This window comes from Propithecus coquereli, unplaced genomic scaffold (assembly GCF_000956105.1).
Source record: "Propithecus coquereli isolate 6110/MARCELLA unplaced genomic scaffold, Pcoq_1.0 Scaffold254, whole genome shotgun sequence".
Classification (NCBI taxonomy): Eukaryota; Metazoa; Chordata; class Mammalia; order Primates; family Indriidae; genus Propithecus; species Propithecus coquereli.
The window spans coordinates 72,272-98,983 of NW_012148108.1; positions in this window are offsets into that span (position 1 = coordinate 72,272).

Sequence of the window (26,712 nt, forward strand, 5' to 3'; positions counted from 1 at the left end):
TACACAATTGATCAGTTAATTACAGCTGTGACGTATATTGCGCAGTAAAGAAATTCAGGGCGGTGAGAGTGTGTGACTGGGCGTCCTCACCTGCTTTGTGGACTCAGGGAAGTGTTCTCGAGTGTGTGATTTCTAAGCTGAGATCTGAAGGACCAGCGGGATTTATAAAATCGTTGGGGTTTGGAGCAAGAGAACCCAGGCAGAGGGAACAGCATATGCAAAACTCAGAAACGGGAAGGAGCGTGACATTCCCAGGTCCTGAAAGACGTCCAGTGTGGCCGCAGGGCGCAGAGCAGGGTGGGGCGGAGGACAAGAGGGTCCAGGGTCCTCTACACAGGCTCCCGCACGCAGGGCTTCAGGCCTCGGTCAATATCCCAGGAGCCGCAGGAGCTATCGAGAGCACCGAGGTCAGGTTTGCTTACTGAGGCCACCCTGCTGCTGTGCGGAGGGCGGACGGTGGCAGACGAGGGGGCCTCTGCCTGGCCAGGGCGGAAACGCCGTGACACTGAGGTGGACGGACGAAAAGGATGCGCAGGGGCTCGGACAGGAAGGGTCTCCACCAAGCCTGGGCGTGGAATTGACGCAGGACGCCCAGGACTGCTGGTTCTTTGCCTGCCCTCGGGTCCCCTCCCCATCCTGCTCTTGGCCCCAGGGGTCCGGCCCGTGTGGGCCACTCCGAGGCCCCCGTGCCTCCCGGCTTCCTGTTGGGTTTGGCCAGTGGGCGGTACAAGCAGGAAATCGGAGAGGTTGGGGTGTTTCTTCCCTACTTCTGGGCCCCCCCCCACTGCACCTTCCCCAGGACCCCAGCCCCTGGCGGGTGGCCTGACCTCTGTCCTCCACGGCTCCCGTTCTCACCGGGCCCTGGTTGCATTAATTCCTGCCCTCATCCCCTTAGCCTTAAGGTGGTGACGATGGCTGCTATGGCTGATTTCTGGGGGCCTCGACATCCCTTCTTAATGCCTTTAGCCCAGGTCACGCCTCCATAAACGGTCACTTTGTTAACATCCCTTTATTGGAACCACCAGGGTGAGTTTGGTGTTTTGCCAGGCCCCTGGGTGATCACCAATACTTGAGGGTTTTTTTGTTTTGTTTTGTTTTTGTTTGTTTGTTTGTTTGTTTTTGCTTTAAAGAAGCCAGAGAAGCAAATCTGTCTGGGAATCCTGGGGCTTTTGGGGGAGGGGGATTCAGTCCCTCCTGGAAGCCAAAGGGCTGGTGTCAGAGCCCACGTGAAGGCCCTGCATTCTGTCAACAAACGGCCGTGCGTGCGTGCGTGCGTGCGTGCGTGGCAAGCCGGGGCCAAATGACAACGCGGCCGTGACAGATTTACGGTGCTCCAGTATCAGCAAGGACAGAGGAAATCGGGCAAATTAGGAACATATCGGTGTCTTCTGTCTGGCTTCGCAATCCCTGTGTGTGTCTGCCCAGAATGCCGGGTGTGGGGTGGGAGGAGGGGAGGCTTTGCGATCTGCATCCAGACGCAGGTTCCAGACGCGGCTAAAGAGTAGCGCCAGGAGTGACTGAGGCCAAAGGGTGTCTGATTTGGAGGGGGGGTGGACTTGTGAGGTCCAGTGCTGGGCACAGTTGGGGGAAGAAGCTCACTCAGCTCCCTGCCACGCGCGCTGTGTCTTCTCCCCTTTCCTTTGTCCTCCCCACTCCGCCCCCTAAAACCCCACGCACGCTGAAATCGGCCTCCCCTCCCTCCCCCTGTGGAGAAGTGTGCTGGGTGCACGAGAGCCCACAGAGGCTGACAGGTGTTTGAGAATCGTGTCCGGAAATTCGGCATCCACTCCCTGCACGCGCAGAGCCAGTGAGCGCAGGGAGGGACAGGAACTGCCACCTCTTGGCAAAGTTGCCTGGGCGGGATGAGTGGCCAGGGAAGAGCTCTTCTCGGAGGACGGAGGACGTGGTATGTTCCGTGGAGACGGAGGTGGCAAGACCCAGCCCCTCAGAGGACTTCTGCAGGTACAGAAACAGGCAGTGCCAATTCCCTTGGAAGGTCAGTGTGGCCCGATGACGGGGAGGGGCAGAAAACGAGGTGGGGGCGGAAGGAAGGCAGAGACCGGCCTCCCGGGGTCTTGGAGGTGGGGCAGGCACACAGCCAGGGTGGCCTGGGACAATTCTACCTTACTCCCTTTGTTCCAAACTAGTCATTTATGGTGTTCCCTTTGACACCGCCCCGCCAAATGTCCCTGCTGGGTCAATAAATGACACAGTCACTCAACTTATAGGGCAGAGCAAGAAGTCCAGATTTGATATATTTTAACTGTAATGGGAAGCCACGCGAGGGTTTCGAGAAAGAGAGTGACAAGATGGAGACTTTTACTTCTGCCCTACGGGAGCTCACCTCCCAGCGTTAAGGCTACAGTCTGCTAAAATCCACCAATTCTCCGCAACTCCCGGCACCCTGGACATGTCGAGGTCCCCCCCGGACAGACAGAAAGATGAATGTCCTCCTTGTTCTTTTTCTAAGTTTAATAATCGGAAAATCGTAAGTTACTTCCCACGAAATCTGCTCCCAAATTCGCTTCCGAGGGGAGGTTTTGGTGGGGCGCTACATGCAGTGCGGCTTGTGCCTTACGCCTTCTGTGGTCAGTGAGCCCCGGTGTGTGTTGGCTGCCCTCACCGGGCCGCTCACTCCACGCAGGTTTTAGCTCTATGTAACCGGCTCACAAATGCTCGCAGAATCCCAGCTTGAGTGGCCTAAGAAGAAAGAGGCGAATGACACTGATACGTCTCACCCCTAATCCTGCCTCTGTGATGGAGACTTAGGCATTGAGTCGAGCACAGTGAGGAAAACAAAACCCAACAGGATGTGCCTTCAGGCACGGCTGGATCCAGCAGCCCAGACTGTGCCATCGGGAGTCCTCTCTCTTACCTAGTTTTGCCATCCTTTGTGCTGGCTTCCGTTTCCCGCTGGGAGTTCCCAGTAGTTCGAAGCCAACAAACAGATACCCAGCAACCCCAAATAGAGCTTTAATTTCCGAATAATTCCATCAAAAATCCCAGGACTGGCTTCTGTTGGACCGTAGGCTCATCACCGAACCAGCCACTGCATCCAGGAGGGTAGAAGGTGCTGATTGGCCAATCCTGAGTTACATCCTCGCCCACAAACACACACACAGTCTGGGGGGTCAGCCCCACCCAGACTGCACGGAATGAGCGTGTGGGAAGGAAGGTTCTCTGAGGAAAATCCACATGTCGGCGGGCAGGAGAGAAATGGATACAGACTCAGGCAAAACGAGTGGTGTCCGCCGTGCCTGCCCTTTGTCCCAAGAAGAAATGGAGCCCATGGCAAGTGAGGATGACCCAGGGGACTCTTTCACCACCGTTTCAAAAGAACAAGCGTGCTCACAGCCCTGGTGGAGAGGGTGGTGCGTTTCTGGAATCAGCCGGGGTGCTTGGGGCCCCAGATCTGTGCCTGATTTCTGCCCCGCCTCAGGCTCCCAGGGGGCCCTCCCCACGGGCAACACGGGCCCCCTGGGCCCCAGGCTGTTCAGGGACCTGCGACCCCAGCACACGGAGGCCGGGCTTTGGAGGACACACGTGGCAAGAAACAGCAGCCCCAAGAGAGGTCGTCTCTGCACAGAGACCTGAGGGTGTGCTCAGGCGGGGCCCCTCCCTCCTGCTTCCCGAGACACCTGCCTTGGGGAGGGAAGGTTTGGGAGCTGTGACCTGAGGCCTCTGAAGCCTCGGGGTCCTGTCCCCATGGGCACCTGGAATCCTTGACCTGAGCCCTTCTGAGGCCTCCAGTCCCTGGGGTGAGGATTCAGCTTCCCGTTCCCTGGGACCCGAGCTGGTGGCGCTGGCTCAGGGGAAGGATGCCGGATGCAGGGGGTCGGGGAGGACCCCTGCCCTGCTCGCTCTGGGAAGGGCCTCCAGAGAAACCAGCTCCACGAGGCTGCTCTGTGAGGGGAAGGAAACCCATTTGCTGGGCGCCCACGGCATGCAGGTGAGCTCTCAAATCGCGTTGCACCCTATCGGCTGCTCCGGGAGGTGTCCCCCCGCCACCCCGCCCAGCGGATGAGGAGCGGGAGGCTCCCCACGGCCAGTGGACGCCACCGAGATTCTCAGCCTGCAGGACCGGGCCCGCCATGAGGCCCCACCTTTCAGCTTTCCTCGCTGAAAAGGATGGGATGAGATCGGGCCGGGGGGGCCTGGGGCAGTGAGAAGGAACCCCAGAACCCATGTGCCCTGGACAGACGCGAGCCCCTCGCTCAGGAAGGGAGGGAGCCGCGAGGCCAGGCCCGGCCGAGCGGGAGCCCCCCCAGGGACCGAGAGGAGGGCTTCCTCTCCGTGTCTTCATGCCACAAGATGTAAAATAATCCCCTCGGCTCAGAAAAACACATTTTATGGCTGTCTGACTCATTTCCCACAAAGCTAGGTTCACCCCCCCTCGACGTTTAGAGCTTTTGTTTTGAAAAATAAAAAATATGTTGAAAATTTCAAGATGACTTTTAGACATAAATTGTTCTCTCCTCACCCTCGTCCCAGGCCCCCCTCACCTAGTTTCCCAAACACTGGCCGCCACGGCCTGGGGAGGACCCAGTCCAAGTGGGTATGGGAGGACTCGGGCTCTCTGGGCAACTCGGCCCGAGGGCCAGGCCGGCCGACGCCTGCTGGGTGCTGGCCGGGGCCGCAGGGGCCCTCCAGGGCGTGGGCTCCTGGCGTCTGCTGCAGCGCCTCGATCCTTCTGGTCTGGGGTCCCACGTGGGTCCCTGCAGCGCCTGGCAGAACCAGTCCACTGGCCCCGTCCACCCTCCACGCTGCAGCTCTGCAGGGCAGCCACCTTCACTGAGCCGGGACGTGCCCTGGGCTGAGCCCTTAGCTGTCCCTCCCCAGCGAAGGGCAGTGCCGAGCCTCAGCACCCCGAGACCCCACCAGCGAAGCATGAGGGGCCTCCAATCCCCCAAATCCTCAGGGCTTTCCATTACACCCCACGTGGCCTCCTGGTTGCCTGTGACTCTCCTCCCAGCACTTCGATTTCCCCAACGGCCCTGGGCCACCGCCACCCCGGGTTCCCCCTCTCTCAGGCAGGAAACAGAGCCCCGGAGGGCACAGGGCATGTGACCCACATCAGCCCAGGGGAGCCTGAGCTCGGCCAGTGGCCTGCCCGTCATTGCCTGCTGACACCGGGGCTCAGACGGGGAGAGTTGGCATTGACTATTGACTAGAATAGTGGGCTCCCAAGAGCCCGCAGGGCGCTGGCACATGGCGGGGCCACCCCTGGAGGGTCCAGGCCACAGAGCTGGCCTCCCCTCTTGCCAGGCAACTGCTGCCGCTTGGCACATTCCAGGCCTTCTGCACAGTGCTCAAGTGGCCAGCGCCTGCCATCCCTCTGTCTTCCCAGAGGACACCCCTGACAGCTTCCGCAGGGTCTCCCAGAGAGGTGTGGCAGCCTGTGGGCAGGCAGGGGGCTCCCACCAGCACCAGCCGCCACTGAGCCAGGAGCCCCGTCCAGGCAGGAACCTGCCATGCCTGGGCCAGCCCGTGGGCTCAGACTCCTGGGATCCAGGATGAGGCCGCAGTCCCCTCCTCAGCTGCCTTGAGCCCCACTGGGGTCCAAGAGCTACATAGGGCCAGGCCCCTGTCCCCTTTGCTGAGCCATCCTCGGGGAACTCACCCTGAGCTGCCGGCTCCTAGTGGGATCTCTGAGCCACTGAGCACTGAGGGACTCGGTTCCAGGTACCTGCCACGTGCTAAGAGCTGCCCAAGCTGGGGACACAAGGGCACAGTGTCAATCCACAGGAGGCACCAACAGGGGGTACAGGCAGACCCCACCCCCCACAGGAGCTGCCCAGGCCACCGGTCTGCCCCCATTCTCCACGCTGGCCCGCACTCAGCTCCGGGACGGGCCCTGGCTCCCTGTTCTCTGGGACTCCGGACTCCCACCTGGAGCAGGAAGCAGCGCGGGGAGCAGCCTGGAGTGCTGGGGGTCTTACAGTCAAGGCTCTGCTTCGAGTGCCGGGGGTGAGCTGGGGCGACCACGGCCCAAAGCTAGGGAAGAGTATGAATTGGGGTCCCTGGGCTGGCTGGGCCGTGGGCATCGGGGAAGGGCCGGAGGTGACCCGGACTTCCTTAACCACAAGAAAATGACTCAGCTAAACTGAGGAAGACTTCCGTTTCAGCAGAATATTTTTTCCACTATGGTAAGAGATTTTCACCCACAGGCTCCAGAGGAGCTGAGTACCCCAGAGAGGGCTTTGGGGAGTTTCGGTTTGAATAGTCAATGCCAATTCTTAATCATTATTTTCAAAAGGCAGCTCTTGGTTTTCCAACAGGTGGCTGGGTCCAAAGAGCCAAACCCAGGTGTGTGAGCGTGCGTGCATGTGCATTTGTGCCTTGGTGACGCCGGGGACCAGGAAGGGGGACGTTTAGTCCTGAGCATTTCCCTTGGCCAGCAGTGGACCTTGCCCAGGTCTGTACAAATGACCTGGATTCTCCAGCCCTCATGACCCTGCCCGCCCGAGCTGGGTGACAGCAACATTGGTTGAGGTTAAGCGTGTGTCAGGAAGCAGCTTGGCACTTCCCGAATCCCCTCATGTGAATGCTCACGACCCTGGGAGGCGGGTCCCCTCCCAGGTGGCCGCTGAGGCTCCCAGGGAGGAAGGCGCCAGTCGCACACTCAGGCAGCCTGACTCCCTCGGACACCTCCTGATCACTGCCCCACATGCCTGTTCCCCAGTTCCCGCCATCTCCTGACATTGCCCGGGGTCACCAGCCACAGCAACGGGCAGCTCTGGGCCCAGCGAGGTCTGAAGGCTTCTTTCCCGAGGCCTTGCTCGAACATCAGCCCGTCAGGGACCAGAAGCTGAGGATGTGTGGCCAGGACGTCTCCAGTGCAGCCCTGAGCCCCAGGCAGGCTGGGGGGACAGTGGGGATCTCCCGAGAGTGGGAAGCCTGACCCTGTCCTGTGACTTCCGCCCTAATGAGCCTGGCCCCAGGGAGCGATGGGGAAGACGGCTGACCGGCTGGCCGCTTCAGCCTCCTCCCTCTCTGGTCCAGCCCAGGTGGGCTCCCTGGAGGCAGGCGCCAGCAGGCCCTGGCCTGGATGGCAGCAGTGGGAAGTGCTGCCCCAGGCAGGAAGGGGCTGCTGCCCGCCCCTCAACGGGGACCCGAGGCTGCTCCCCCCAGCCCGCTCCACGCTGGGCAACAGCTCTGCTTCTTGCTCCCCTTCCAGGGGAGGCTGTTCCCTGAGCCCCCACCTTGCGACGGGTGGCAAGGAGCAGGGTCCTTCCCACTTCACGGCTGGCTGGACCTCAGTTCTGCCAGGGGCCCTCCGAATCCTGCTCCACCCTGCCTCCTGCCCGGGCTGGGGTCACTTTTCCCAACCTGGAGGGGGTGGGAGTCCGAGGCTGCCCAGTGGAGGAGGCCTTGCCCTGGTCTGCAGGGACTTCAGAGGATGGAGTTGGCCTGGCCCGTGTGGCTCTGTGGCCTCCCCAAGGCCCAACTCGCCGGCCAGACTCCAGGGGAGGAGCAGGGGCTGCGGGGAGGGTGGGGGTAGAGGTGAGGCCGGCGCTGCACCCCGGCCCCCGGGGTGCTGGCAGCTCCAGGGCGAAGGGCAAGTGGGCTCCGGCCAGCGAGAGCAAGCAGGGCAGGGGCAGCACAGAGGGCGGGGCCGGCTCCTGGGCCGCCCCTTAGGGAGGCAGAAAGTGGCAGCAGCTGAGAGCCCGGAACAGGAGGGGCTGAGACAGGCAGAGGCCAAAGGCAGGGAGAGAAAGAGGAGCAGCCAGGGAGGACGGGGCACACACAGCAGCACCCCAGGGTCATCCCCAGACACCTGGTCCGGCTGGCGCCACCGCTGCCAAAGAGCCTTCCCCAGGACCGGGGCCGCCTCTGGCCCTGCCTGTTCGCTGCCCCCACTTACCCTCTGCCCACACGGAGGCCCCCACCTGCCCCACCCCCAGGGCTCACACAGGACAGCTGCGTCTGCGAGTGACGTGTCTATATGCGTGTGCGTGTCCACGTGTGCACGTGGTGTGTGCAGTGTGTCTGGCGCCATCCGCACCCAGGACCCTCGACGGCCCAGAGTCAGCAAGGCCGCCTGGGTGCGTGAACCAGGCGCTTCCCAGAGCCCAGACCCCTGAGGCCAGCCCCCGACGGGGCCGTCCCAGCTGGTCCTTGGGCCCCCCGGGAACCACACAGACACGGGTGGAAGGAGGGCCTGACTCACCAGAGGCCCCTGACCACTTACTTGCCGTGGCAGGGGACTCGGAGTGCTCCCCGAGTGGGCACGGAGTGGGCACAGAGTGTGTGCACACGTGCAAACGTGAACATTCACGCCCGCCCCCTGTCAGTGAGCCTCGGCCTGCCCCACCCACATTCCCCACCATCCCCACATCCAGAGCCCTCGGTGGCTCCTGAGGGCCCAAGGTGCCGAGGTGGGGGAGGGAGGCTGGGACCACGAGGGCAGGAGAGGTCAAGGGGCGGCGAGGCCGTGAGGGGCCCGGCGGGCTCCGGCAGGCTGTGGACGCTTGGCCGGCAAGGCCTGTTTACTCGGAGGCCCGCGAGGTCAAGGCCCAGGCCCCGGGTTGATTATTAACGGCCGCCCGGCCAGCCCGGCTGGTGGCTGCCCAGTGTGGTGTGGGCCAGAGCCCAGAGCCCAGGCACCGCCCCCCCTGCCGCCCTGCACAAGGGGGGCTTCAGAAGGCGCCAGCTCTGCAGCCCCTGGGAACTCACCCACCCCCAACTCAGGCAGGCCTGTGCCAGGATCCTGAGGGCACCAAGACAGGGCCTGAGACTTTGCCTCCTGTGGCCCAGCTTCTGGGACGTCACACTGGCAGGCTGGGGATAGGGCAGCAGTGGCAGTGGGGACAGAAGGAGGGTCCTGGCGGGTGGAGGCCTCGGGTGATGCCTGTGTCACTGGCAGGGGCAGGTTCGGTGGCAGCGTGCGGGGCTGGGGTGGTATCTGCAGGGGACAGCATCCTAGGCCTGTGCTCGGGGCATCTGGGCCTGCAGGTTCTCTGGGGACCTCCCTGGGGGCCGCTGCACGTGCCAGCCCTGCTCCAGCTGAGCTCCGTGCACCGGCTGTATCTGCTCCACCTCCCGCAGCAGCCGGGACAGGCGGCTCCCGGAGCGTCTCCCTCTCCCAGGAGCCAGTGCTGACGGCTTTCAGCTCAAATGCTGCTTTGTCCTGCAGATTAGGCTCTCACGCCAGGCTGGGGCCAAGGATCTGGTGGCAGTGCTGGCCACCCACCCTCTCAGAGTCAGCCCCACCCCTCCTGTCCTCCCACCCCAGGGCAGCCTCGCCAAATACACAGCAAGTGGCTGTCATCCCTGGGCCCCAGGTGACAATGGTGCCTGGGGGACCTTGTTACGGGGCAGATGTTGACTCAGCAGGTTGGAGCCGCCCGGGACTCTGCATTTCTCATGAGCTTCCGGTGAGCCCAATGCTCCTGTCCCCCACCCGGACAGTCCCCCTGCATGGCAGAGCCCCCCTGGGACTTTCACTGACCCTTAGATTCATAGACCGTCAGCCTCGAGGAGTTTCGCTTCAATTTATTGCGCCTTAGAGGGATGGGGCCGTGAAGGGGTAAAGCTGCCCAGTGGGGAGGGGGACCTGGGGCAGCCAGTGCCTGGGGGTGTTTGTGTCCCCCCCACCGTGCTCATGGAGCACCATCTGGGGGTGCTGTCCCTGCCTCCACGGTAGTAAAAGGGGTGTCCAGGTCCAGAGCACCCCACCTGGTGGGGGAGCATCAGGAAAGGCCTCTGGGCATGTCCTGTGGGCCACCTTGGGAGCAAAGGCTTTCTGGGACCCCCCGTGAAAGCCCGGCCGAGGCCTTGGGCGCCGCACCACGGAGCGCTGCGCGGTCCAGGCCTCCGGCGTCCACTTCAGGAGACAATTGTCCCCTTCCCAAGGCACCGCTTCCGCCTGACCAGGAAATCCTGAACCGAGGCCGCCTGTCCCTCCCTGAGTCAACACCTGCGGAGAAGAGGGTGGCAGAGCAGGAAAACAGGCCCGGGCCGCGCAGGCCAGAGCGAGCTGCGTCCTCCCACGCGCACAGGAACGCACACACGTGTGCACGCGGAAACTCGGTCACACGCACTTGTAGTCACGTGTGTACGCACAAACACACACAGGCACTCTCGCAGATGTGCACACACCTGTGCAGACACACAGGCAGATCTGCACCAAGGTGCACACACGTGCATGCACTTGGAGTCACACGAGTGCACACACACACGCACACACAGGCCTTCTTGCTCCCGGGCACCTTCGCACAGCCCAGGCCTGCGTAAGCCATGCCCCCCACCCCCACAAACACACACGGAGACTCGTGTACACGCAGAGACACACACACAAACCCGCCCACACACGCACTCTGCCCCGCTCTCCTCCCCGGCGGCCCCGCGTGCTTGCTGGCCTCCCTTGCAGACACCAGCCACGCGGCCCCCAAGAGCCTACCCTCTGGCTCCCCCAGGAAGTCTTAGACCAGGACTGAACGCTTGAACCTCACCCCAGGTCCTGTCTCCGGTGTCCTGGCGCCACTGGGGGAGAGGCAGCATCAGACACCCCTCCGAGCCTGGCCCGGCCTGGGCTGGGGCTGGAGGGTGCCCAGGACCCTGCAGTGGGAGGGGTGCCCTTCTCAGGGTTAGCCCTGAACCAGACGCCGATGCTTGTTTCCCATCGGAAACGTGGACCCTGGAACCTGGGGCCGTGTCTGGCTCACCGCAGGCCGCTCCACGGCAGCTGGATGAAGGAGCAAAGGCCTGGCAGGGGGGCTTCTGTCCTCTGGGCTGGCCGCAGGGCCCAGTGGGTCCCTGCCACCCTGCGACCTGCCTCTTCTTCCTGGCTCACGTCCACCGCGTGTGAGCTGGGCCCAGGTGAGCCAGCCTGCTGTGGCTCCCGTCTCTGGGGCGGCGGGCTGGCAGCGCCAGGACGTGCCCACACATGGCTCCCCCATGGCCGCACGCCAAGCCAACGCCAGAGCCAGGCCAAGAGCAGCAGTCTCGGGGCCTGCCCACCACCCACGGCCTGCCCTGCCTTCCCCACCCGCTCCAGCAGCAGACCCCGCCCTCAACACCGCCCACCACGCAGGACCCAGGCTCCTGCTCGCACACCAGCCCCCCTGCGAGGACAGGGACAGCCTCCCACGCCACCCCGGCTGCTCGCACAGCAGCCAGGGATCTTTGCAAACGTCAGGCAGACCATGTTCCCAGCCTGGCCCCCAAAGCCTTTCCAGGCCCTTATACCCGCTGCTGTCCCTGTATCCCGCAAGGCCCTGCGTGGCCTGGCCACGGTGGCTCCATTCTGTCCCCCAAGCAGCTGCTCTTGCCTCTGGGACTTTGCACTGGGCTCCCTCTGGGTCTTCCCTTGGCTGGCCCTTTTCCTCCTGGAGGCTCTCTTGGGTTCTTCTGCCACCTCCCCTGGCAGGCCCTCCTGGATTGCCAGCTCCATAAGGGCAAGGACTATGTCTGTCTCATTCTCAGCCTGGAAGCGCCTGTCTGGTGGGTTGTTGGCGGTCTACCAGTGTTTGTCGAGTGACTGAATGACCAAGAGAGGGCAATGACAAACCCAAACACATGAGTCTGAAATAGGAACGGCCATGCGCCAGGCCCGGGGCAGACTTATGAGGGGAATGTGGGGCCTCTTGGGGTCCTCCTGGCCCACACCCTTTGCTCCTGGCGGGTTTGGTTCTGCCCCGGCTGCTCCTAGCCCTGTATCTAGCCTCCTGAATTTACAGGGCCCCGCACTCTGCCAAGCACCTGCCTCTGCCCCTTTTTCTAGAACATTCCACTGCCTGGCCTGTCTCCTCTGTCTGCCTGAACGGTCCTTCCCCGTGCCCAGGGCCCAGCCAGGTCCCCTCTCAGTCATGAGTGGCCATGAGCAGCTTCCAGGCACTCAGTGGGCTTGTCCCGAGGTTCCCACCACCCTGAGCAGGCTGAGGGGTTGATGCTAGGCCTCGCCAGGGGTCTACGGGATAGGTCAGAGGACAAGGGGTCGCTCAAGTCTGAAGCCGCCCAGAGATGGGCAAGGCGTAGCTCTGAACCTCAGAGACAAGGTTAGTTAACTGGTTAGCTGGTTAGACAGTAGGCTGGTTAGTTCACTCATCGGTTTGCTCCCTTCATTTTCGAACCTGCACCATGTTTGCGGTGGAGCGTGTCTGCTTCCCTGCTCCGCGCAGCCACCGGGGCCCTGGCCGAGGGCCGACCAGGCTGGGAGGAAGTAGGGAAACCCGTGCCCGGCTCTCACCCTGCACCAGGGATTAGCCAACTGCAGCCCCTGGCCGGATCTGGCCTGCTGCCCGGGCTGGAAACAGTTTAAAGAAGAATATTTCATGAGACATGAAAATGATATGAAATTCACATTTCAGCATCCACGAATAAAGTTTTATTGGAACACGACCACATTCATTCGTTTACTGTCTGCAGCTGACTTTGCCGGCAGTGGAGGGTGAATGACTGCAGTAGTGATCACGCGGCCCTTTGCAGAGAATGTTTGCCGCCCTCTGCCCCAGACCTTCCACCCACTATCCACCTGGCCGTGGGCAAGTCGCCTCTCCTCCCACGCTGTGCCCCGTGTGTGCCGCGGGGCGAACGGCACGGCCCTCGGAGAATGGCGGTGAGGACTCCGAGTTTACTGTCTGCAGCTGGGTGACATGGCCGTCCCCCGCTCATGCTTCCTTTACACCAGTAAATAGGAACTGAGCACTTACTTATTCTGTGCCTCATCCCCAAGGCCTGCCCTTGAGGGACACCCACCCGGGGCACGGAGATCGTCCAGCCGGAGGGGCACAGAGGAGGGACGGGGAACCTGACCAGAATGCACAGGCGGCCCACAGAGGGAGTGATGCCCAAGCGAGGTCTTAAAATGTAAGTAGAAATTTGCCAGGGGAAGCGCTGTGGGTGGAGGGAACAGCTTTAGCAACGCGCAAAGGCAGAGAGGCAGTGTCAGGCCCAAACCTGGAGGGGGAGCCAGGTAACGGGGGCTTTGGGCAATCAGAAGTCACCCTTCATCACCAGCCCCACCGGGACTGGCTCCAGCTGGCACTGGTGCCCACCGACGGCAGATGTCAGCATCTGGCAGGGCGAGGTGGGGCACCGAGGGCAGGGGAGGGGGCGCCCTCCGGACCCACTCCTGGGGCCCTGCCCGCAGCTGGCAGTGCTGCCGGAATCGGAGGGGCCAGCTGGTGGGCGGGGGCCTGGGGGTTCAGCCCAGCAGGGTGGGGGTGCCAGGGCTGGGGCCGTCTGGTCCTGCCCCTGGCCCCAGGCAGCCGCCGGCGTCCAGAGACGAGGCAGGCTGCCACAGGCGCGGAGCTGGCAACAAAAGCCTATTCTTTAAAAAGTCTTCAAACCTGCCCAACTTTCCTTCCTTAGATGCTCCGGGATGTTTCCCCTTCGAAGGCTGCTGGAGATACCTGGCTGATAAGGGCTGGTTTGGGGAGGCTTAATCATGGCCCCGAGACCTTGGTGTAAACAGTCGGGAGTGTTTGTTTCACCACCTCCCCTCGGTGCTAACGGGGGCATGAGCTCAGCGCCATGCCAGGTGCTGGGACCAGGTGACCCCAGGCTTGGCGGGTTCCCCACAGAGTGGGGCAGACCCTGGGGAGGGAGGCAGGCGGGCCCAGAGGCTGGCATGTGTCCCTGCAGTGTGGCCACTGGGCTTGGGGTCCTGGCTCCACAACCTCCTGACCGTTGGCCCTCTGGTACTCACCATAAGCGACAGTAACAGTCACTGGCAGGAACAGAGGCCGTCGGGGCCAAGCGCCCGGCACATAGTAAGTGCTCAGTAAGTCCTGGACGGCAGCATCAGCGGGCAGCAAGAGCTTCCCAGGCACTGTGCTGACCTTGACCAGGCCCAGCCCCTGGGAGGAAGCATCTGGTTCCCCAGCTCCATCCCAGGCCAGCTGGACGGGCAGGAAGAGGGGCCAGGGTTTTGCTCTCAGCAGCCCTCCTGCCTGCACCCCCACACCCCGCCCGAGGCCCAGGGTGCTCATGGGGTGCCCGGCCTGGCTGGGGCTGCCTCTCCTATAGGTGTCATGACTCCAGCGGATCAAAGTTGCCTCCGAGGTGGCAGCTTGAGAACTGCCCCATGTACCCTCCCTGGCCCACGCCTGCCGCCCACGCCCTGGGCCCTGTGCAGACGGTGCCCCCCACGCCCTCACCTCGGGCCCCCTGAGGGCCCAGGAACCTGACGGAGCCCAGCTCAGCACAGATGCACGCTTGCCCAGAGAGACACACACTCACGCGCGCATGCAGAACCCACACAATCCCATACGCACAAACACGCACACTCACCGAGGCCTGCGTGCCCCAGGCCAGGCAAGGCCTCTACGGCCGCAGCGTCCAGGAAGCTGCAGCTCTGCTCCCGGGGGTGGGGGCATCCAGGCATCCACAGCCTCAGGGTGTGTGTGTGTGTGTGACACACACGTGGACCGACACGGTGCGGGCCACGCGTGCCTGTGTCATGTGCCAGTGCTCTTGGGAGGAAGCCGGAAGAAGGGGAGGGCAAGCCGTCCTTTGGGTCTCCCCTGTGAGGCAAGAAGGGGACAGGGGACACAGTGACTGCTCAAGGTCACTCCAGCAAGACCGAGGCCCGCCACGGCCTTGGGCAGGTGCTCACACGAGCAGCTCCCTCCGAGGAGGCGGGGAAGCCTCCTGGGGCAGGGCCACAGCTCACCCTCCAGCAGACGCTGCCCCCCGCCAGGATTGGAGCCCCTTCCCCCTGTGGATGTCCCTTGGACTGGGGTGACAAGCCCCCACTGGCCTCCAGCTGAGACCAAGACGCCATTTTGATCCGTGATGAGAAGAGGAAGTTCCCGCAGCCCCAAAACAGAAACAGGAAGCTGGGAGGGGGTGTATGGATAGGGAACGGGAAGGGGGACACAGGCGCCCGGCAGATGCACCCCAAACACCCCAGCTTCCTGGGCCCCACACCAGCAGCCGCGTCTGGTCTCTCTGCCCAGCGCAGTGCTGTGGGCCTTGTCTGTGCCCAGCTCTGCCCACCTGAAGGGCAGACTCGGACGCCGGCTAACTGTCCCCCCAGGTGTGTTCAATTGTCCGGGCTTAGCTGGTTCTCACTGAGAGGGCTCCGTGGGTCTGCTAGAACCTTCCTGCCCACCCGCGTGCCTGTGTCTGGCCACACACCTGTCCCTGGCCCCGGTGCTGCTGTGTGGGGCTCTCTGCAGGGCTGGACTGACTCTCCTCCACCCACCATGCCCAGCTCCCCGGCGGGGAGGCTGTGTGGCCGCCTGTTGGATTCCGGCGTCCCAGGCCGTTTGTCCAGCTGCCCTGCAGGACCTGGGGGTCCCCAGCCCCCACCCTCTTTGGTAACTGCACTCAGGATGGCCCTGCCCCCTCAACAGAGGCCAGACTTTGTCCTACAGGCCCCACCGCCTCGCTCTGTCCTCAGCCAGGAGTGTCCCCACCTGGTGCCTTAGCCCCCTCCTGCTACGTGGGATGAGAGAGGAGTGTCTGAGCAACACGCTGGGGCCCCAGCCTGTCGTGTCCCTGAACAGAGGGACGTCGAGGTCCAGAATGCTGCTCCCACCACTGGACGTGGGGAGGCTGCCAGCTCACAGGCCGGGCGGGGCCGGGCCACGGTGCGGAAGGCACGCAAGCGGCGCCCACTCGGGACGAGAGTCTGCCGGCTCTTCCTCCCTGCGCTTGGAGCCTCCTGCAGGGAGACTCTGGGGGCGAGTGGGCGGGAGCCAGGGGCTGGAGAGGCACATGTCACCAATTTCAGTTCTGCCCCAGCTGGCCTGAGACTGCTTGGGACTTCCCAGGGTGGAAGGACAGGCGTGGGGGCCAGGCCATTTGGGGGGCAGGGCTGGGTCTTGAGGACCCCCTCCCCGGTCCAGCTGTCTGCATGGGAGGCAGCTCTGGGGACCCAGGGCGGGCTGGGTGTGCAAGCTGTGCACCTCCTGGAGTCCCTCCTCTGTCCCTGAGCCCCCAGCTCTGCTTGCTCTAGGACTTCCCGCTAGTCAGGCCCAGCCCAGGGTTATGGCAACAAAAGACTCCCTCGGCCCTTTGTCCCCCCCAAAATGAAGGATTTAAGGATACAGCTACCCCAGAGGCATCTGAGCAAGCTTTCCAGGATGGGAGCGAGGGCTGCCAGCTGGTCAACCTTCCCCAGGCTGAAGGACGAGGCGGAAACCATGAGAACCCCCCAGATGGCTCCATCTTCTCAGCCCCTCAAGGTTATCCCCCAAAGACGGAGAGCGGGGAGCAGGGTGGGGCGGGGGAGCGGAGCCCCCGCCCGGCCCCGCAGGCAGGCGGTCAGCGCGCAGTGAGCAGGGAAGCGGGCCCCTGGCCGGGGAGCGCGCCTGACCGGACCATGTTCTTGGGAGATCAGTTGTGAAACTTGCATCAAACCCCCAAACCACAAAAACGGCCGATTTTCCCAGCTCTGTTCTCATGTTTCTAACACCGGCCGAGGAGTATTCAGTATTTCCAACCAAGATCAGCCAGGCCAGCTGCCAGCACCCCCGGGGGACAAGAAAACCCCAAGTGCCCGGACCCTCGGGTGCTGCAGACGCCCCCCCTGCGTCTGCCTCGAGCACCCCGCTCCCTTCCGCGCCTTGGAGAAGGGGCGAGGCCCGCGCCTTACGAAGAAAACCGGAAATCACGAGACAGCAACCGGGAAACCTGCAGGGGCCACGGCGGAGGGAGAATTCTGGGCCACCCTTGCAGGGGGAAGATGGCGTCTGGCTGATGGAGGGTCAGGAGGAGGGTTACCATGGAAATGCCCCTCTGTTTGTAAAAAAGGTCAGGGAGGCATCACCTGGTGTCTCCCCACCAAGTTGGTGCTGTGCACACGTGGCGCTGGTTCTCTCCGGGCCGGGGCCGCGCTACAGCAGGAAGGCGGCTCTCGCCAAGCATGTGCAGCGCTCAGAGGTGAGCGCGCCGGGAGGAGGGACTCTCTGCTTTCCTCAGCTGCACTGCAAGTGATGGTTAAAGCCACGCAAGAGAGACAGGAGCCGCCTGTAGCTGCTCTGGAGGACAAGTGGCCGCCAAGCCTCAACCCCATTCCCCGTTCCTGCAGCCCTCTCCCCGCGGGCTGTCTCTGCAGCCAGCCCTCTCGCTCCACCCATCCTGCCCTGCCCCTCCTCCCCACCACGAACCCAGGTGAGGACCCTCTGTGGCCCTGGCCTCTGGGCCCTGCCCGGAAGAGCTGCTCTCTCCCAGGCCCCACTGCCTGTCACCAGCTGGAGCTTCCTGGAGCCTGGGAGAGAAACCTTGAGCTAAATTAACTTCAGTGGTGGTTCCAAAAGCAAAACGTTACTGAAAAAAATACCGAGCTGTAGCTTCGTGTCAGCCCTTCCCAGCCTTTCTCTGAGCTGGAACTTTTCTTTACGGAGCCGCGTCAGAGGTGATTCATTCTGCGCTTCCTATGCTAACCGTGGCACTGGCCGGTATCAGGCATGGTGTTATACGTTGGCGTGAAAGCCACTTGGAAGTAGTAACACCGCAGGACCACCGATGGGGCCCAGAGAAGCCTGCCTGCGGGGCCTGTCACCTAGGAATTGTCCCCTAAGCCAAGGCCAGGGCAACAGAGCCCAGGAGGCCCACACAGCTGGGGGCATCTCACTGGGGTGCAGGTTTGGGGGTCCCCCACCCACTGATGAGATGCAGTGGGCCTGAGAGTGTATAGAAAACAGTGGGCACGTGTGTGTCAGTCACGATGTGCCCCTCTAGGCCGGGCGCGGTGGCTCGCACCTGTAATCCCAGCATGTTGGGAGGCTGAGGCGGGAGGACTACTTGAGGCCAGGAATTCGAGACCGTCCTGAGCAACACAGCAAGACCCCATCTCTACCAAAACCAGAAAAATTAGCCGGGCATGGTGCTGCACCTGTAGTCCCAGCTAGTCGGGAGGCTGAGGCAGGAGGATCACTTGAGCCTGGGCATTCGAGGCTGCAGTGAGCTGTGATCACATCACTGCACTCTATCCCAGGCAATAGGGTGAGACCCTGTCTCAAAAAAAATAAATAAAAATTTTTTAAAAATGATGCGCCTCTCTAGCACTTTGGTTTACACGCCCACGTTTGCGAGGCTGAGTGTCCGTCAACGTGGGAGTTTCTGTGCACCGTTGGAGGGTGCCTGTTTATGTGTGGGGGCCTGGGCCTAGGCACGTATCTCTGGGTGACATGTATATACATATCTGTTCACTCAGCCACTGTCTGGTGTGGCCAGGCCCTGACAGAGCAGACGGACAGTGGAGGACGTGGTCCCTGCCCGTCATGCCCACGGTCTGGCGGGAGGTGGGCAGGAAACAGGAATTACACCTGTAACAGTGCAGGCATGATGGTGACAGGGGACTCCGCGCCTTGAATGCAGAGCCCCCGAGACAAGGGACCTGATGTGGATTGGCACTTGGGGTCCCTGGACACTCTGCGGAAATGACTCCAAAGCCGAGTGGCCTGGGATGCCGGGAGTTGGCCGGTGGGCAGTGGAGGAGATTCTCCCAGGCAGAGGGAGGACGTGCAGAAGCCGGGGCTGCCTCGGTGGCAGGAGCTAAGACAGCCAAGGAGCATGGGGGGAGGGGCCGGACACACAGGCCTGGAGGCCACAGTGACGACGGTGGCTGAGTCCTGGAACAGTGGGAAGCTTACATTGGAAAGTGGCACGGCCACGTGGCCATTTAGTAGGGCCACTGCGCCTGCTAGGAGGAGAATGCACCGTGGAGGCCCCGGACGGGGCCACAGCAGCCGTCCAGGGAGGAGCAACGGTGGCCGGACGTGGCGGGGCACGGGGACCCGTGGACAGGCACAGGCACGCAAAGGCAGTGGAAGGCTGGGGCGCCACACGTGGTGATGGCGAGGCGTGCGAGGGTCGAGGAGGCTCTCTGTGTGCGTGCGTGTACGTGCGCGGGTGTGCACGCAGGTGCGTGAGTGTGCGTGTGCTCGCGTGGCTATGCACACGCCTACAGGGGACTCCAGCCAGCCCTCGGCCCTCTCCCCCTCCTCTCCAGCCTCCTGCCGTGTCCCCACAGCCTCACCACGGACACGACAGTGACGGTAAGAAGGGCTCGGTGTTGCAACTGCATTTCCTCTCGAACCCAGGGCCGCCAGAGATTAGCGGAGAGCCCCGTGTGCACCGGGTGATAACACCCCACCTACCCCCCGTTTCCTAATCTCTGATTCATTTCCAACTGATAACAGCAGGAGGGCCCGTAGTCGGGCCACCAAGAAATGCCCCGGCGGGTCCCAACGGGGCTGCAGCCACGGCGCTTGGGGGGCTCAGGACAGAGGAGGCCGAGGGGGCCGGGGATCGGGGCAGAGCACGGAGGAAGAGAATGAGAATGGAAGGTGGGAGAAGAGGGAGGGAGGGAAGACAGGGTGTGAAAGGAAGAATGAAGATGAGACAGGAAGACACATGAACCGCTGAGGCCAGGGTAGGGGGACGGAGACCCGGGAAAGCAGCAGGGTCAGACTGACAGATGCTTAAATATATACGGAGTGGGGCTGGGGGCGTATTAAAGAGAGAAAAACCCAGAAAAACAGAGAGAAGAGACAGAGAGAGAGAGAAGTGACTACAGATCAAGAGGGAGACAGAGCCCAGGGCGGGGGGCAGCTGGCCTGGCCCTCCCCAGCATGGCCCATGTGGCTGGGACGCAGCGGGTCAGGGCAGGGTGATGATCTTGTGGACTTGACCCGTCCCAAGCACAGGCCCCAGCTGAGACGAGGGGTCCAGGCAGTGGCCTCAGTGCCCCCCACACACACCCCTGGCCGGCCCAGGGAGCCCCACCACGCAGGGCCTCTGGGGGAGCAGGCTGGGGATGGGGGCTGCACACGGCGGGGAGGGGCTGATGGAGCTACCTGTCCACGGGGCTGGCCGGGCGGAGGGCTCAGCCGGGACGGAGCAGCCACCAGGGTCTACGTGTATCCTGGTGGGGTCTGGTGAGGCAGGACAGCCGAGGTGGGTGGGAGCCATCTGTGCGTTACCAATTTACCGGGAGACAGCGGGAATGGGTGCAGGAATGGGGGTGGGGGATGGGGGGTGGGGAGGGCGCCCCACAGTGAGCAAGGAGCCAGGCCCCTCCATTCCCTCCCAGGCCCGGCACTCCCCGGGTCGGAGTCTGGGTCACGCTGGTGACGCTCAGAGTTTAATCAGGGACGGAAGGGGCTCCAGGAACTGCAGAGCCCTGGCCACCTCCCGCGCCCCTGGGCCCTGCACCAGACCCCCAGCAACAGACGGGGGAGTTGGGGGTGGTGGCACTGCCTGCCTGGAGGGCGTCAGGAGCAGGGAAGCCTTGGCTGGCGCAGGCCCCTGGCTCAGGCCTTTCCTGGAGGAGACAGAGGGTCCCCAGCAGCCAGGGCAGGGGCTCCGGGCTTTCCAGAGGGGCGGGGGCAGCGGCAGGAGCCTCTGGGGAGGGAATTCGGTGAGCAGGTGCCGGAGGGACAGGGGCCAAGGAGCAGCTCACAGAGCCCAGACGGGAGGGCTTCACTCTGAGGGTTCCCAAGACGGGGCCTGCCATCCCGCTGATGTTTTAGCAAATCCCTCCGTCCCTCAGGGCCCCAGCCCAGCCGGCGAAGGTCAACAGCAGCCTGTGCCTAGCCAGGCCCCCGCCCCAGGCCTGCGGACCAGGAAGGCTGCCCTCGCCCGCCCGCACCAGGAGGACGGCCACCCCTCTGATTTGCTGTGCCCGCCCCGATGCCCTGCCTGCCGCGACCACAGGAAGCGCTGCCCCAGCTCAGCACTTCCCTTTTCTGAAATCTGCCCCCGGCAGCCCGGTGGCCAGGGAAGGCAGACTTCCCGCTGCCCCCACCCTGGGCTCTTCCCACCGGTCACAAGTGGTTTGTTCCTGAGCTTCCCTGGGCAGAGGTGACCTTCTTGCCTCAACCACAGATCAGTTATTTATCAGAACAGGAAAGATGGCACCAGAGATATGTCCTCACCCCCACACCAGGAGGGCCCGGCTTACTCCAACGACCACACGCCCGTTCCCCACATCATACGGGGCCTGCCCACCACATCACAGGGGCGCGTGTGGCCGGCGCGTGCCTGAGGGGTCGCGCTGGGGAAGGGGTGAGCAGGAGGCCTCGTGGGCAGGTGGGGAGGGGTGTGGAATGCAACCTGCGCGCAGATGAGGCTCCGTGTGCCGGCTAGGAGCAGTCGGGACATCTCGTGTCCTCTGGGTCCGATGACAGTCACCCTCCCTCCACACCCACTCTCCGCCTGGGACAGGTCCTGGGGATCCTGTACTTGCAGCAGGGAACACCCTGAGATCAGGGCCTCAGCCTCCTCTACGCCTCCACCCAGAGCAGACACAGGGCTCGGCCCCCGGCAATTCCGGACCCCTCGCAAGAAGGGGAAGAAGCAGCTCTCAGGGCTCCCGAACAGCACTAGCCCTGACATTTGGGCTAGAGCATTCTGCGTTGTTTGGACTGATCCCTGGCCTATATCTGCTAGATGCCAGCCGCACTCTTCCCATCACCAGCCACGACAATCAGAAACGTCTCCGGGCCGGGCGTGGTGGCTCACGCCTGTAACCCCAGCACTCTGGGAGGCTGAGACGGGAGATCGCTTGAGCTCAGGAGTTCAAGACCAGACTGAGCAAGAGTGAGACCCCATCTCTACTAAAAATAGAAAAATTAGCTGGGTGTCATGCCACGCACCTGTAGTCCCAGCTACTCCAGAGGCTGAGGCAGGAGGATCGCTTGAGCCCAGGAGTTTGAGGCTGCAGTGAGCTACGATGGCACCACTGCACTCTACCCAGGGCGACAGAGTGAGACTCTGTCTCAAAAAAAAAAAAAAGTCTCCAGACGTTGCCAGATGTCCCCTGGGAGGACCGGATCATCCTAGGTTGAGAACCACTGATCTAGGTGTATCAAAAGGCCGAGCCTGGCTTCCACGGCTAGAAAGCCCCAGGTGTCGAAGGGCCTGTTGTACAATTTTGTGCTAAAAAGTCATGCCCTGAAGAGATTAACTGGCCTGGATCTGGGGTTCTCGGGAGTTGAGGGTGTGTCTGCCTGAAGGATCTGTGCCGTCAGGCCCCCACGGCGGCTCTGAGCACAGCTATGTCACGGAGCCTGGAGCCACAGAGGGGACCCCCTGAGCTGACTGGGGTGGGGGGGAAGCCGAGAGGTTTCATTCGAGGGAAGACTGAGCAGTTGTACCGCGTAGCACAACCGGAGCCCCCGGGGGCCGCAGGGCACTCAGTTAGGGCCTCGGGCCAGAGAGACCAGGAAGAGCTTCAGAATCAGGCAGAACACGGGCCGGGAGACGTGTCCCAGATTCCCCGAGGCGGTGAGCTAGAACCGACCCCCTTCCGTCAGGCACAGAGCAGGAGGCGCTGCTCCGTACAAAAGGGACCTGCAGAGCTGACCCCAGAAGGCAGTAAGGAGGGTTTCCGTCCTCCTGGGGCAACAGCGGGAAAAAGTCACTTTTGAGAAACCAAAACCCTGGCCTGAGCCATAAATAGAGGCAGGTCCACATTCACACGGGCCAGTGGTTCTAGAATCCAAGTCTAGACATTCACGTAGACACTGATACAGCGCCGTGCAGGAAACGACTTACTTCCAGCCCCCTGTGGGGAAACCTTCGCAGCCCAGACGCTTATCGCAGAAAAACACAGCCCCTGGTGAAGACGAGCTCACAATAAAAAGTGATGATGAGTGACCCAAAAAAGCAAGCCACTGTGTCAGCGGGAGACCTCAGCTTTCCAGATATTGGGATACTATGAAAAAGACCACATGATAAGCCTACTTAAAATTGTTAAGAAGGCCGGGCGTGGTGGCTCACGCCTGTAATCCTAGCTCTCTGGGAGGCCGAGGCGGGCGGATTGTTTGAGCTCAGGAGTTCGAGACCAGCCTGAGCAAGAGCGAGACCCCGTCTCTACTAAAATTAGAAAGAAATTAATTGTACAACTAAAAATATATAGAAAAAACTAGCCGGGCATGGTGGCGCATGCCTGTAGTCCCAGCTACTCGGGAGGCTTAGGCAGGAGGATCGCTTGAGCCCAGGAGTTTGAGGTTGCTGTGAGCTAGGCTGACGCCACTGCACTCTAGCCTGGGCAACACAGTGAGATTCTGTCTCAGAAAAAAAAAAAAAAAATTGTTAAGAAGATAGAAAAAGGAGTGGGGGATACAATGAAAATGTTTAAAATAACAGGTAGATTTCAAAAGAAATCAAATAGTCCTTCAAAAGCAGTCACTGGAGTATAAAATAAAAGCTCAGAGGATGGGTTCTGTAGCAAACAAGTTGTGGCTGGAAGGGGGATTAGAAAACTGGAAAGCACGTCTGGGGAGAGTCCATGAAGGCAGCACCGGGATACAAAAACGAGGAAAATATGAGAGTCTGAGACTCTCGGAGATTAGAATGAGAAGGGCCAACCCACATACAACAGAAATTCCAGAAAGTGAAAACTAGAGAAATTCGAGACCTCATGGTTGAGAAATTTCCAGAACCAGGGACGGAGTCCTCCCTGAGTCCTAAGGAAGATAAATTAAAAGCAAATGCTCACCACAGTAAAACTGAAGAGCATTAGAGACAAAAATATCGTCTCTAAAGTACCGGAAAGAAGCGAGCACCACCAAGGAATGACAATTTGCCTGACCACGGACTTGTCGTCCGTGGGCGTCAGAAGACGGTATCTTCTGCTGGTATCTTCTAGGTGCTGATGAAAATCGCTTTCCATCAGGAATCCCATCCTGAACCGAAACGCAGCGAAATAAAGAATTGGGGGGCGAAGACGTGTGCGAAGCCGGGTCTGCGGCGAGAACACGGCACTGACGGTCCTGCGACGCGTCGCGGTGGCTTTGGGGGTGGCTTCACTTCAGACGGGCATTTAGACAGCAAAGTGGTGAAAGCCAAGCTGGGAAACCGAGCTGTGTTTCCGGGAGGAGGGAGGTGGGGTGGCAAGAGAACCCACGCAAGCCAGCTCTGCGTCCGGTTCTGACCAGGTCGGGGGGTGGGGGTCAGGGGCCACGAGCGACCCCTTCAGCTATTCCCTTCTGGGAATAGCCGCACTGTCCCCGCATGCCCACCTGACCCGTTGCTTGTACCAACTCAGAGGTCACCGCTTCTGTGTGTTTCCCCTGAGCCCTCAGCCGGTGCAGCCTTGTAGGTTATGTTCACGTGAGCCTCCACCTTCCCTTCCCTACGGGACCCCAGCCCTGGATCAGGGGAAACTCACCGGCGCTTCCCACGCAAACGTTCCGCGGCTCCCTCTCCCTGGTGGGTGGCCAGGAAGGGCGCACTGCTCGGTCATCAGAAGCTCAGCTGCACCCAGCTGAGAGCTGCAACGGGCCCGGAGCCCGCGTGCCTACCACCCCCCAGGACCACTCTGAGACGCTCTTATCTCAGTGCTTGAGACACAGGGCCAGGAGCCCCCGTGGGTCGTCCTCGAGCTCCGTGCACAATGGGTGAGCCATCTGCTACGGTCCAGTCAAGCTGGGGTCACTCGATGTCATCCCTAGTCTGTCCTCCCAGGAAGAGGTGGGAAAAGTCACAGGCCTCCATCTCTCAGTTCCCGGAAGCAGGAACTCTCCACGCACTGTGAGATCCAGGGCACCTTCCTCGATCAGAGCTGGACAGACACCCAGCCACTCAGAGCTGTGGCAAGACTCAGGCCATCCATGTGGTGGTGCGGCCTGCATCTCAGAACCACTGTCACCTGGCCCCTGTCTATTCCTAAAACACTTCAAACCTGTTCCTGCCACAGGGCCTTTGCACTGGCTGACCCTCTGCCTAGTACCCTCTTCCCCCTTATAGTCACTTGGTCAGCTCCTTCTTGTCTCTTAAGACTTGGCTTGAGTATCACCTCCCAGGGAGCCTTCCCTGACCCCTTTAGCTAAAGCCCCCATGGTCACTGTCATCGCCCTCGGCACTCTGATTTACGTCCTTCATGGCCCATATCAAAAGCTGAAGTTCCCCCATTTCCTGATTTGCCCGCTAGTTGGTTGTCTCCTCACAGAACGTCAGGGACGAGCCTGTCTTGCTTACCACTGTGTGCCCAGGGCCTGGCACCGCACGGAGCACACACAGGTGCCCAACAGACACCAGAGCGCCCAGGGTGGACCAAGGCTCAGATAGGACATCCACAGGGCCCGTGTTCAGGACCAGCAGGCTGGCGGGGCAGGGGTGACTGGGCTGGCCCTGTGGGGGTCTCACGTGCGGCACAGAGGGAGGATGTCCACGACCAGCCTGGCTGGGGCGGGGGCCGGGAAAGGGTGAGGGGATCACAGTGGGTTGGCAGCAGGGAGGCCCCCAAAAGCCCCAGTGTCAGGCTTTTTCCTGGGTACAGTGGGAGCTCAGAGGGCGCTTGAGCCAGGGCACTGCAGGTCGAACCTCTGTGCCCCACATCTGGGAGTCTGCGAGGAAGCCCAGGCCAGGTGGGGTGGAGGCAGCTTGACAGTCAGCCGGGGGTGGGGGGCAGCAGGGACCCTGGAGGGGCAAGCCTGGCCTGTCTCCAGCAGGGACCTGGAGGGTGGTTCCTGGGGCCAGCCCCAGGGGTCCAGCTGGGGAGGCTGGTGGTGCTTCCCAGAGACGGCGCAGGTTTCCCGACAGCTGTTGGCGGGTGACTAAGGCCCTTCCCAGGAGCAGCCGCCCCCACACCCGGGAAGCATGGCAGGCAGGCACCCGCCTGGCACTGGGGGCCACTTCCTATTTCCAACCCATCCTGGCCATGAGCATGACTTCTGCCCAGACGGGCCAGCCCACTATCCTCCAGAAGGCCCAGGGGTGGGGACGGTGGCCTGCAGCTGACCAGGGGGAGGGCCAGGGTTCACCCAGAACCAACTAAGGGCACTGCGTCCTCAGCCAGACACAGGCGGGGGCCCCCTGAGGGAAGGTGCCCCTTCCCCTACCTCCCCCTGGTGCTGCATCCGCGCCCAGGCCCTGCACCGGGCAGGGGGTCCTCTCCGGGTCTTTCGCCATCTTTGTCCAGGTCGTTACTCCAAAGACCCAGTGGCCACTACCACTGCCAAGGCTGGCCCTCCTCTGGCCGGGAGGCCTAGCGGGCAGTGACGGCGCTGACAGCTGTGACTCTCAGTGGGCAGGGATGCCCGTCGGGAGTGATGGTCACTGACGGTGGTGACCCTGGAAGGCAGTGACGCCAGCAGGCGGCGACTGCTCTGCTCTGCCCAGGAGGGCAGGGAGGCTGCCCCAGAAACGCTGCAGGGGCCGGAGCCCAGCACCTGCCCCACCATTTGCAATCCTGCCGCTGCCATTCTGGGCCACCGCCAGGGAGGGGACAGCAGCCTTGACACTCCAGAATCCCACTGCCCGCCCCTCCTGACCTCTGGGAAGAGCCCCCCAGGACCAGCGCGAACCAGCTCCTCCTTGGAACCCACACGCACAGCCCGCTGCCTTTACCGCCCCGCCAAGCCCCTCCGCCAGTAGCCCCGGAGGTGTTGGCTTCTCGGGGAGGCCTTGGGCACTTCGCGGCAGAAGAATCTGCCCCAGTGGTGGAATGTCAGGCAGAGGCAGTGGGTCAGAGGTCCCCGGGGCCCTGATCTCCAAGATGGGACTCTGCCCCGACCAGCTCAGACTCAGAGAACCAAGCGTGACCTGGCCGAAGGCTCTGAGAAAGGCCTTCTGCATGGCCTGGAGCAGAGGGCGGGGCTTGGCCAGGGGTGTCCCCTGTGGGCCAGGCCCTTGTTCTGGACGCAAGATGTGGGGACTCCTCCACCTGAACTCCTGTGTTCCAAGCTAGGAGGTCAGCACGGTGGGGTCCCTGCAGGCCACCCTGGGTCCGCCCTGAAAGGGACGTGGGGATCCCAGACCCCAGGGAGGTAGAATGAGGTACTTGGTTCTGCAGGGGAAAGGGGTCCC